This window comes from Notamacropus eugenii, chromosome 6 (genome assembly GCF_028372415.1).
Source record: "Notamacropus eugenii isolate mMacEug1 chromosome 6, mMacEug1.pri_v2, whole genome shotgun sequence".
Classification (NCBI taxonomy): Eukaryota; Metazoa; Chordata; class Mammalia; order Diprotodontia; family Macropodidae; genus Notamacropus; species Notamacropus eugenii.
This window is the reverse complement of record NC_092877.1, coordinates 193662225-193672603: the sequence shown is the minus strand read 5'-3', so window position 1 is coordinate 193672603 and position 10379 is coordinate 193662225.

The following is a 10379-nucleotide window of genomic DNA, read 5'->3' as shown; positions in this document are numbered from 1 at the left end:
AAGGAACTACTTCTTTTTTGATGATCTTCTTTATAATGTAAGCTCCTTGTTAGTAGGAATTCTTAATACTTATGTACATAGAACTTACCATAATGCACACAACAGGTACATACTGAATGCTTGTTGATTAAATGATTGACTGACTATTTGAGCAGGTTCAAGCTTGCCCCAAACTTCTTTTCTCCAAAATAAGTCAATATATGTATCAGAATGAAAAGCAGCATAGGGGAAAATATTGAAATGAATTTAAAAGTCAAGCAACTTTTTGAGGTATCAGAAGAACAAAGCAGAGTAATTATGTATCAGCTGAAACCTTGAAATAAACACATTCAGATGACTTCAAGTTGACACCATGGGCATATTTGTTTTGATATCACTAGTAGCATTTCCAAGTCATGGCACACTAGGGGTTTCCAGTTTCTAATATATCTTTACTTCAGAGCAGTTATTTGATTTTTCTTGTGATTTTTGTCAAATACACATCATATCAAAGGATGAGCATTTTCTAAGACCATTGTTCCCTCACAAAGAGGGAAGTTTTGTTTGAAGCATGTCATGTGGCACAGGCTGGTTCCCACAGAGAAGATGAAAGGGAATGACTGGATTTTCTGTTACTGTGTCATTGTTGCTTTCCCATCAAGTATTTCCATAATTATGAAAGGCCTTATGCCTCTATAAGAGTAGCACGATTGGAGTAAGCTATTTTGAATCCTACAAATGGGAAATAGTACATTTCTGATGAATAAAACTGTTTGTCTGGATTGTCAAAGAATAGAATTATGTTGGACACTACCAGGGTCTAGAGTTCTAGACATGCTAATAGAGTCAGAAGATAATTCTCATTGTGTACTTTACCATAGCAGATTTTTTTTAAACTTTATTTATTTTAAGTTTTCAACATTTATTTCCACAAAATTTTGAGTTCTAAATTTTCTCCCCATCTCTCCCCTCTCCCCACCCCAAAATGCCTTGCATTCTGACTGCCCCTTCCACCAATGTGCCTTCCCTTCCAACATCTCTCCCTTCCCTCATCGCCATCTTCTCTCATGTTCTATAGGGGAAGATACATTTCTGTACCCCATTACCTATATTTCTTATTTCCTAGTTGTATGCAAAAACAGTTCTCACCATTTGTTCCTAAAACTTTGAGCTCCAACTTCTCTTCCTTCCTTCCTCCCCACCCATCCCCACTGAGAAGGCAAACAATTCAATATAGGTTTTATATGTGTAGTTTTGCAAATGACTTCCATAATAATCATGTTGTGTAAGATGAACTATATTTCCCTTCATCCTATCCTGCCCCACCCATTTCTTCTATTCTCTCTTTGACCTTGTCCCTCCCAAAGACTGTTTACTTGTAATTACTCCTTCCTCACATTTGCCAAATCTTCCATCATCCTCCCAACCCTGCTTATCTCCTTCTCCCCTACTTTCCTGTAGTGTAAGACAGGTTTTCATACCATATTGAATGTGCATGTTATTTCTTCCTTGAGTCAGTTGTGATGAGAGTAAGCTTCACTTTTCCCCTCTCACCTCCCCCTTTTCCCCTCCATTGGAATAGCTTTTTCTTGCTGCTTATTCTAGAATATCAGGGCACTTTTCCTTGATAATTTCATGAAAGATGGTGTCTAGGCTCTTTTTTTGATCATGGCTTTCAGGTAATCCCATAATTTTTAAATTGTCTCTCCTGGATCTATTTTCTAAGTCAGTTATTTTTCCAATGAGATATTTCACAATGTTTTCAATTTTTCATTCTTTTGGTTTTGTTTTGTAATTTCTTGGTTTTTCCTAAAGTCTTTAGCTTCCATCTGTTCCATTCTAATTTTTAAAGAATTATTTTCTTCAGTGAGCTTTTGAATCTCCTTTTCCATTGGCTAATTCTGCTTTTTAAAGTATTCTTTTCCTCATTGGCTTTTTTTGCCTCTTTTGCCAATTGAGTTAGCCTATTTTTAAAGGTGTTATTTTCTTCAGCATTTTTTTTGGGTCTCCTTTAGCAAGGTGTTGACCTGCTTTTCATGATTTTCTTGCATCACTCTCATTTCTCTTCCCAATTTTTCCTCCACCTCTCTTATTTGATTTTCAAAATTCTTTTTGAGTTCTTCCATGGCCTGGGACCATTTCATACTTATTTTGGAGATTTTGGATGGAGAAGCTGTAGAGGGCCCAGCTCTGGACCATGGCCCCCTGGTGGGCCCGGAGACTGGGGGGGGGGGGAGTGAGAACCCACCTTCGGATGCTGGGAACTCCCCTTACGGAGTTGGCTCCACCTTGAGGGCGGAACATGGGAGGAGCTACGGCGGGGTATATATAGGAGGGAGCCGTGAAAGTGAGAAGGAAAAGTGATGTAAGAATAAAGTGCAGTAAGGAGCCTCCTTGGGTGAACTGTCTGGTCATTCCCCTCCCCCACAGGAGGGGCCTGAACCATTGGAAGACTGGTAAATCTGTTGGCTTGCAGGAGAGGTAAGCTTCCAGGCGATGGCTCAGGGCAGGCCCCGAGCAAGAAGCCTTGACTTTTATGTCTTCACCTGCTGGTAAACATTGTTCTTCCTCATCCAAAAGGATGAGAGAATACCTATTCACCAAGAAAGTAACCTTCTATAGTTTTAGTTTATTTCCGTTTTTTGGTCATTTTCCTAACCAGTTATTTGATTTTTGGGTCCTTTGTCAAGAATTGGGTCTACTCTGCCTACCTGTCAGTTCTCAGTTTCTCCAAGGTGGCACAATCAAGGGAAAGGGGTTTACTCCCTGGCCTGGCTGGCTTCTGAGATTCAGATCATCTGCTCAATTCCTGCAAAGACATTGGGCTGGGACGAGGCCATCACTCAGGGTTGAGGTTCAGTTCAGCTGCTCAGTTCACCCAGGGGCTTTTGGCAGGGGCAGGACTGCCACTCAAGGCTGAGATTAAGATCAGTTGCTCAATTCCCCCAGGAGCTTAAAGCTGAGGCTCCAACAATGGAGGCTGGCTGCTGCCTGCTGTGGCCACTACCACCACCGCCTGCTGCTGCCACCACCACCACCCTGCCCCTGACTCACGGGAAGATCTTGCTCCCTTGTCACACAGGTGAAAAATCTTCCTCATTGACCTTTGAAGTTTGTTTGTCACCTGTGGGTTGAGGGATCTGTGGACCTCTGCTGATACTGCTGGGGATTTTGCCCTGACGCCTGTTCCAGCCCTGCTCCTCCCACTGCTGTGAAGCCTGTGCTGGGCTGGGTTCTTCTCCTCCTCCTGTGGGACAGACTTTTCCCATTGGCCTTCTAGGTTACCCTGGGCTGGAAATCTCCTCTACTCCATTTTTCTGTGACTTCTGCTGCTTTAGAATTTTTTGAGAGTCATTCTTTACAGGTATTTATGGGCTGTGGGGAAAGAGCTAGAGTATGTGTATCTTTCTACTCCATCATCTTGGCGCCACCCCAACCATAGCAAATTCTTGATGATCATTAAAGTCACTTAAATAGTAATAAACAAATTTTAATAGCCACTTTTGTTTTAAATGATTATTGTTTAAATTTGAGCAGAAGGTACACTGACTATTTTTTCATACATATAACATGAATCAGAAATAGCTTCCAATAGAAAGTTAAAATTCTTTTAACTGTTTTTAATCATTTTGATCTACCAAGGTTCTAAGCTTGACAAAATGCAGTACACACCTCCTATTTTATATTTTAATTTTATATGCGTATCAATCAGTCAACAAACATCTATTAAGTACCTACTATATAGCAGGGTCTATGCTAACCTCCAGGAATAAAAAAGACAAAAAATGAAATGACTTTTAGCCTCAAGGAACATATTTTTTGTTGGAGGAATACAACACATGAACACTTGCAATAAATGTTGCAACATAAATACATAAGTATAAGTAATGTATATATATATCGTAAATACAAGTCAATATATGGATGGAGGGCAGCAATAGTTGAAGAGATCAAGAAAGACTTCATTCAGAAGGTGGTACTTGACCTGAATTTTGGAGATTAAGGATTAAAAAGGTAGAGGTTCAGAGGCAGTGCGGATGTATTCATTTGTCAATGTAGAATATACATGCACATGTAGATAAATACATGACATATATAGATGCATATGCAACACCACATTTTCCAAGAAAACACCATTTTCCTCCTTTGTACATACTCTTTTTGAACACTCACAAATCCACATAAGCACCTGAGTCCCTTGGTGTCCAATACAAATTCTAATAATCATTAACTTGAGTTTTCATTTTGAATTATATTATCGAAGATGCAAAAAAATAATAATAGTACTTTGATCCAAGTAGAAGAATATTGTGTTCAGACAAGTACTTGATATTGGAGAGTGGAAGGAGATATTTTGCTTTTTCTCATCAGCTTTAAATTTGCTCTTCAAATTCTGAGAGGGTAAGAATCATTTCAGGGTATCATCCCTGCCTTCTCTCATCCCTATTCTTTCCAGTCATTTTCCATATATAGTGACAACTGTGTTCACTTACTTCCCAACTGTTCATTTGAGCCTGTGCCAAAATCTGGGAGCAATCTAGCTCTTTGGCAAGAAAGATATAAGAACTTGCCTAGGGTCACATAATTAGTAAGTGTCTGGGGCCAGATTGGAACCTAGGAAGATTAGTCTTCAGGCCCAGCACTCTGTCTAGTGTGACACCTAGCTGGATAGTGGGAGAGAAGACAGTAAAAATAATCTTGTTATCATATCGGTGGGGAGCTTTTCTAGTTCTTTGTCCCACCTCCATCTCAAATCCTCACTTTCTAGAATTTTAAGAGTTTGAACTGGATGACTAGTTAGAAATTTATCCAAGAACCATACCAAGTATTTCATATGCAATTGTAATTACATATAATCTATAACTTTGATGACTTCTAATATCTTCTTGTTAACAATGGGCAATATTTAGAAAATTTATTCCAAGTAAGCATTGGGTATTTCTAAATAGTATTTTAAAGATTTGGTTATGTTGTAACAATGTGGTATTATGGAAAGAGGGCTACTTTTTTATCAAGGGGCCTGGATTCAAATGTTGGTTTTGCCATCTATTATCTATGTGACCCTCTCATTTGTAAAGTGAGAAACTTGAAGTAGATGGTCTCTAGGGAATTTTCCAACTCTAAATCTATGCTTATCTCTTTTGGTATGTCATCTTAGTTATTTCTAGAGTTAGTTGCATCCAAATTCCATACTGGACATAGTTTTATAATGGAAAGCTCCTACAATAGAGTTTTCAAGTGAAGCTTAAAAAAATTGTTCCACAAGTCATTAGAGAGAAAAACTCAATGATCCTGTCTTGTCGTTCAATCCTAACTGCATCTTTTCAGAAACTGAGAGTCTTTCAAGATTTCTTCTGCTATTTAGACTTACTCTAGTGACCTCTTTCTTTCTCTTAGAAAGTCAGTTGCAGGGTTACCTTAAAAAAAAAAAAAGGTCTTGAAGTTTTACATTTGTCTGTTTGACACAAGGATTATCAGGCTGGCACAGAAAAACCTGTTTTAAAATGTTTCCATGTCCAATAAATGACTAGTTCTGCATCTGAAGCAAGAGTTCTTTTCAAAATTAATCTGGAAATGAAATTTGTATGAATTTCCCTATCAATTTCTACGATACTTAAAACCTACATTGAATGTAAAGTCAAAAGAAGAATGTTAAAATGTCCAGTTTTGAACTAAGGTTTAATTGAAGCCAGTGATGGTAAGAGTTTGCACCTATTAAATAGGCTTGGAATAGCATATGGAATTGTTTGTTCACCATTAACTAATACCTTACATTGCTTTTGTTTCTGACAGCAACAACTGAAACCAGTAATAAAAGAAAGACATCGCCTATAAATCCTGTATAGAGAATGAGAGATGAGGCTATACCTTTGACACACAGAGTGAACACTGCCATGCAAAGTATGAGAGATTTGATGTACCAAGATCTGTTCATTCAGCTATAAAAAGTTTCATACACTGAACTCCCAAACTCTTCACATTTTGGCCTCTCCATTAAACTGAAATGATTCTGTGAGAGGGTGGAGAGCTGGCAACTTGTTAAGACACATGTACATGAGTACACACTATCCCCTCTCCCTCCACTAGCAATTACACACATTCTGTTCATTGTTTTCTCTGCCACCTTTTCTTTCTTTCACACATTTAGTTAGCCATATGACTCTGATTGCAGTCCAATCTTGAAACATGACTTCTTTCAGGAAAATAGAGGTCTAATTAAGCTGAAATTTTGAACTAAGCTTATAATACGTTTTGATTCCTCATCAGGCTCTAGTCCAGTTTACAAAATGTTCCCAGATGTGCAGTCTGGCTTCAGAGTCTATTTTTATTTATGTCCACACAGACAAATACTTAAATAAGGAAAAAAAACACAATATTTTATCTTTGTTCTAGCTGGTTTTTGTTTGGAACATCATCTTGAAAATATTAAGATCATAAGAAGTTGCGTAATACTGTTTTATTTTTCTAATTTGGCTTTTTTCTCTCAGAATGATTCACCTTCATTTCTGACAATCTTGACCTATTCTAAAGTCTTCAAGGGATTCAGAAATTCTAATGGGAATTTCAGATCCGAAAGTTCTTTATTAAAGCTGATCTCCAACTGACTTGTGTAAGGAGCACACAGGGGAAATCAGGCCATAAGGGCAAGCTGAGAGTGTTTAAAAAAGAGTACCCTTTTTTCTTTACTCCTAAACTTCCCATATCAAGCCATGCTCTGGTGGTAGTTGGATCCTATGCTGTTAAAGGTTGGTCACTTCCTCTTATTGGCCAATAGTTGTCAATAGTAAGTGATATATGGTGGCACTTTTTTCCTGTCACATAGTTAATTCCTGTTCTTGACTATTACTCTATCTTTAGTCACTCCCTTTAAAGGAATAGATTTCTTTTCAAACTGGTCAAGGGAAGAAAATTGGAGGAGTTAATTTGTAACACCTCTCATACTAGTCCTAATTTATCAAACAAACCTTCCTCCAAACAAAAATGCTTAATATTTCTGTGCAGAAAATGTCTGGGTTTACTTTTCTCTCTTTGCAGTAGGGAAGTCTTTCTTGATTCCTTTAATTAGATGTGATCTTTCTTTTTGTCTTTTGTTTATATTCTTTTATTGAATTGTCAAATTCTACTTGATATGATGATTATTTTGCCTGTGTCTTGTCTCCTAGTTATCTCTACTAGATTCTCTCTAAATGGAAGGTGGAGAGTGTCCTTACAGTGTCAACAAATAAGTTTTTAATAAACATTTATTGATTGAAAGAACAAATGAATGCCCAAAATTAAGTAATGACTAAGATGGGGCTGCCTTATATCACTGTGTCAAGAAGAAAGGATTTAAGCTATCTTTAACAAGAATCAAACTATGTCAGTTTGTTTAGAATAATGCCAAGCATTGGATTTTTCATTGCTGAGCAAGGTGTTGATTGGATACGTGCAGGTGGCTTAATGTCAGACAGATACTTTCGGTAGCCCATCCATCTGATGCAGAACAGAAACAAACCCAGAAAAGACATTGTGAAATGAAAGTCCCGGAATGACATGCCAGATAGGAAGGTCTGGTATGCCACCTTCTGTTTCTAGTGTTAGCACTTGCTGATTTCTGGCTTGTCGTGTTAGTTTCTACTCGTTGACATTAACACAAATATATTCAGTTTACACTCAGTGGCAATAGACAGTAAAAGATTGGTAGCATATTAACAACAAGACAAGGTATAGGATTGTCATTGCTAAGTAAACCTGTCATTGAATCAAACCTGAGAAGCTAAAGCAAATAAATTCAGGGGAGGAGATGTTTAATATCAGAGACTTGGAACTTGGAGCTAGAATAAATTCAACGAGAAAGATACTTTACATAAGAGCAATAGGAAAGTTAAATAATTGCCCTCAAAGATCAGCTTAGCACTTGGTCAGACCAGGCTGTTTATCTTGCTAAAATATTAAAATGGAAAGCAATGTGCTGGAAAGAAAATGATGGCAGTCTATGTATTTCCTAAGAATGTTTATTTGGTACAACAGAGTTGGGAATAAGCATGAATAAGTGAGATCCTTGCCCAATCTGAAGTGTCTCTTTGTTGGGAGATATCCACATACTGTGAGAAAAAACTTTTAAAAAAATATTGGGACTTTTGAACTGGAGTTTTGAATTTGCAGAAAATATTTTTTTTCTGATGTTTTTCTAAGGCCTTTCATTCTTTTAATTAAGGTTTCCAAGTCAGTCAATCAACAGACATTTATTAAAGTACCAAGTGTCAGATAGTACATTACGTTCTAGGGATAAGAAGACAAAAATGAATGGTTACCGTGCTTCAAGGTGTTTGAATTATATTGAGGAAGGTGATGTGTATGAGAATTTTAAGGAAAAGTTTAAAAATTATTATTAATTGATCACTCCCCTACTTAATTGATGAAACCAGAGGTCATAAAGAAGCAAATAATAGAAACTACATGTTAAGATCTTAAATAAAGCTATAGTTGGTTTTATACTTTGCTATATATGAGAAAAGACTTTGATTAGAATCAATAGACTTAAAAATGAACTAATTATTGACAAGCCAAAGGTCACATCAATGATTGACTTCAAAATAAGGAAACCCTCTTTAGCAGGAGACTGATTTGAGGACTTTAATCTCTGTGAATTGAGATTAGAACCACCTCTTGCTGTTTGGAATTGAGTTGTAGAGAAGAAAATGTTCAGGCAACTCGGGTGAGTTACCTTACAGAAGAGAGATTGTCTAAGCAGAGTAGCATTAGATTAGTATGAGAAAGGAAAGAGGACCTTGCAGTTTTAGAAGTATAAGTTACCTTAGTCTCATGTATTACCTATACATGAACTTTCTACTACTGTATTACAAGTTTGTTCACACTCTTCCTACTGATACTATGTATGCCAATGGGAAGGTGCCATCCATACTTATGAGAGGAATGTTTTGTCATTATATTTTCTCAACATGCCATCTCAGTAACTGCCTTTGCTTTGGGTAAATATGTCTGCCAGTTGACTACTAAATGAACTGGTAGGGACTCATGAATTATAGTTTTAAGAGTGTGGACTGTATCGGTAAGGACTCCAGCATACACAGGAGGGCCTGCTGAACAGGTTCTTAGATCTGCTTTTATAAAAGGAAAGCAAATTTTGAGGGGTCAACAATCACTTTAATCAAGCACAGGTATCATTCACTTAGTTTAGGGGGAAAAGTTTAGGGGAATTTCTGAGAAAATACAGAGAAACAAAGATCAGCCAACAGATAGGGTTTCTAATTGTCTGACCATAAGCAATACATACATTGCAGATCAACAGACAGGTCTGACCATACATAATTACCAGAGAGAAAAGGACTAACATTTGGTTTTCAAAGCCTGGAGCTTTCTTAGCGATTGCCCAGATTCTCTTCTGGCCAGACAAACACTTCCAATGAGTAAATCTCAAAGCAAAACCTCACCTCAGAGTATTTATACACTTTTCAGAGCCAGGGGTATCACAACCCTTGAGAACCGTCACCTCATTAAAAATTAAGAAAAGGTGTGGGCCTCCCCTAATCAAGTTTCCCTTAATGGGCAGGTCCATCAATGGATGGGGAAGATTTTTAACTCTCATTAGCATTACATGGACCCAAAGAGCAATTTAATCCTCATTAGAGTAAACCACTGGAGACACAATTTGTGTGTATGAGTTTGGGGGAGTAGCCCAGAAAAGGCATTTGTGTGTGTATGTGTGTATGTGTGTGCGTGTGTGTGTGTGTGTGTATGTTTGTATGTATGTATGTATGTGAGGTGGATTTGTTTTCTCTTTTAGGATACTGGATCCCAGGATCCATGGCTATAAAAAATCTATTTGTTCCCAGGATCATAGCCTGAAAACAATCTCACCACACTTGCACATCGTTATATAATCATACATAACATAAACACTTAAGCTCAAGTTGTAAACAACCCACTGTGCCTGTGCTGTGCTAAGTCACCATGATATTGCTAAGTTAATGTAAACTTGTGAGGCTGTTGTTAGCAAATTGCCCTCTTTGCGTGCTCCTCTATAAATCAAGGAAGCACTGGTCAGTAAGTACGGATTTGTGGAATGTGAAAGCTGGAAAGCTGTACTTGCCTTGATCTGCCACTATCAAGGCTTAGGGGATCCTGTAGGAACTGGTGCTCCCATTCTTGCTAGCCCCTGTGAGAATAAAACAAATTAACACCTTATCATATATCTGTTGTCATCCTTGTCACTGGCCAGATAAAGAGTGAACCTACTAGAGGCTGGAACCCAGAAGCTTCTGTGTTACAATATACAAAATCAATTCAAGGTAATTCAAGGACATTTGCAGCTGTGGGGAGTGAGGCTGAGGAACAAGAATTCACCAAGTGCCTATTATTTGCTATGAACTGTGCTAGACCCTTTACAAATATCTTAT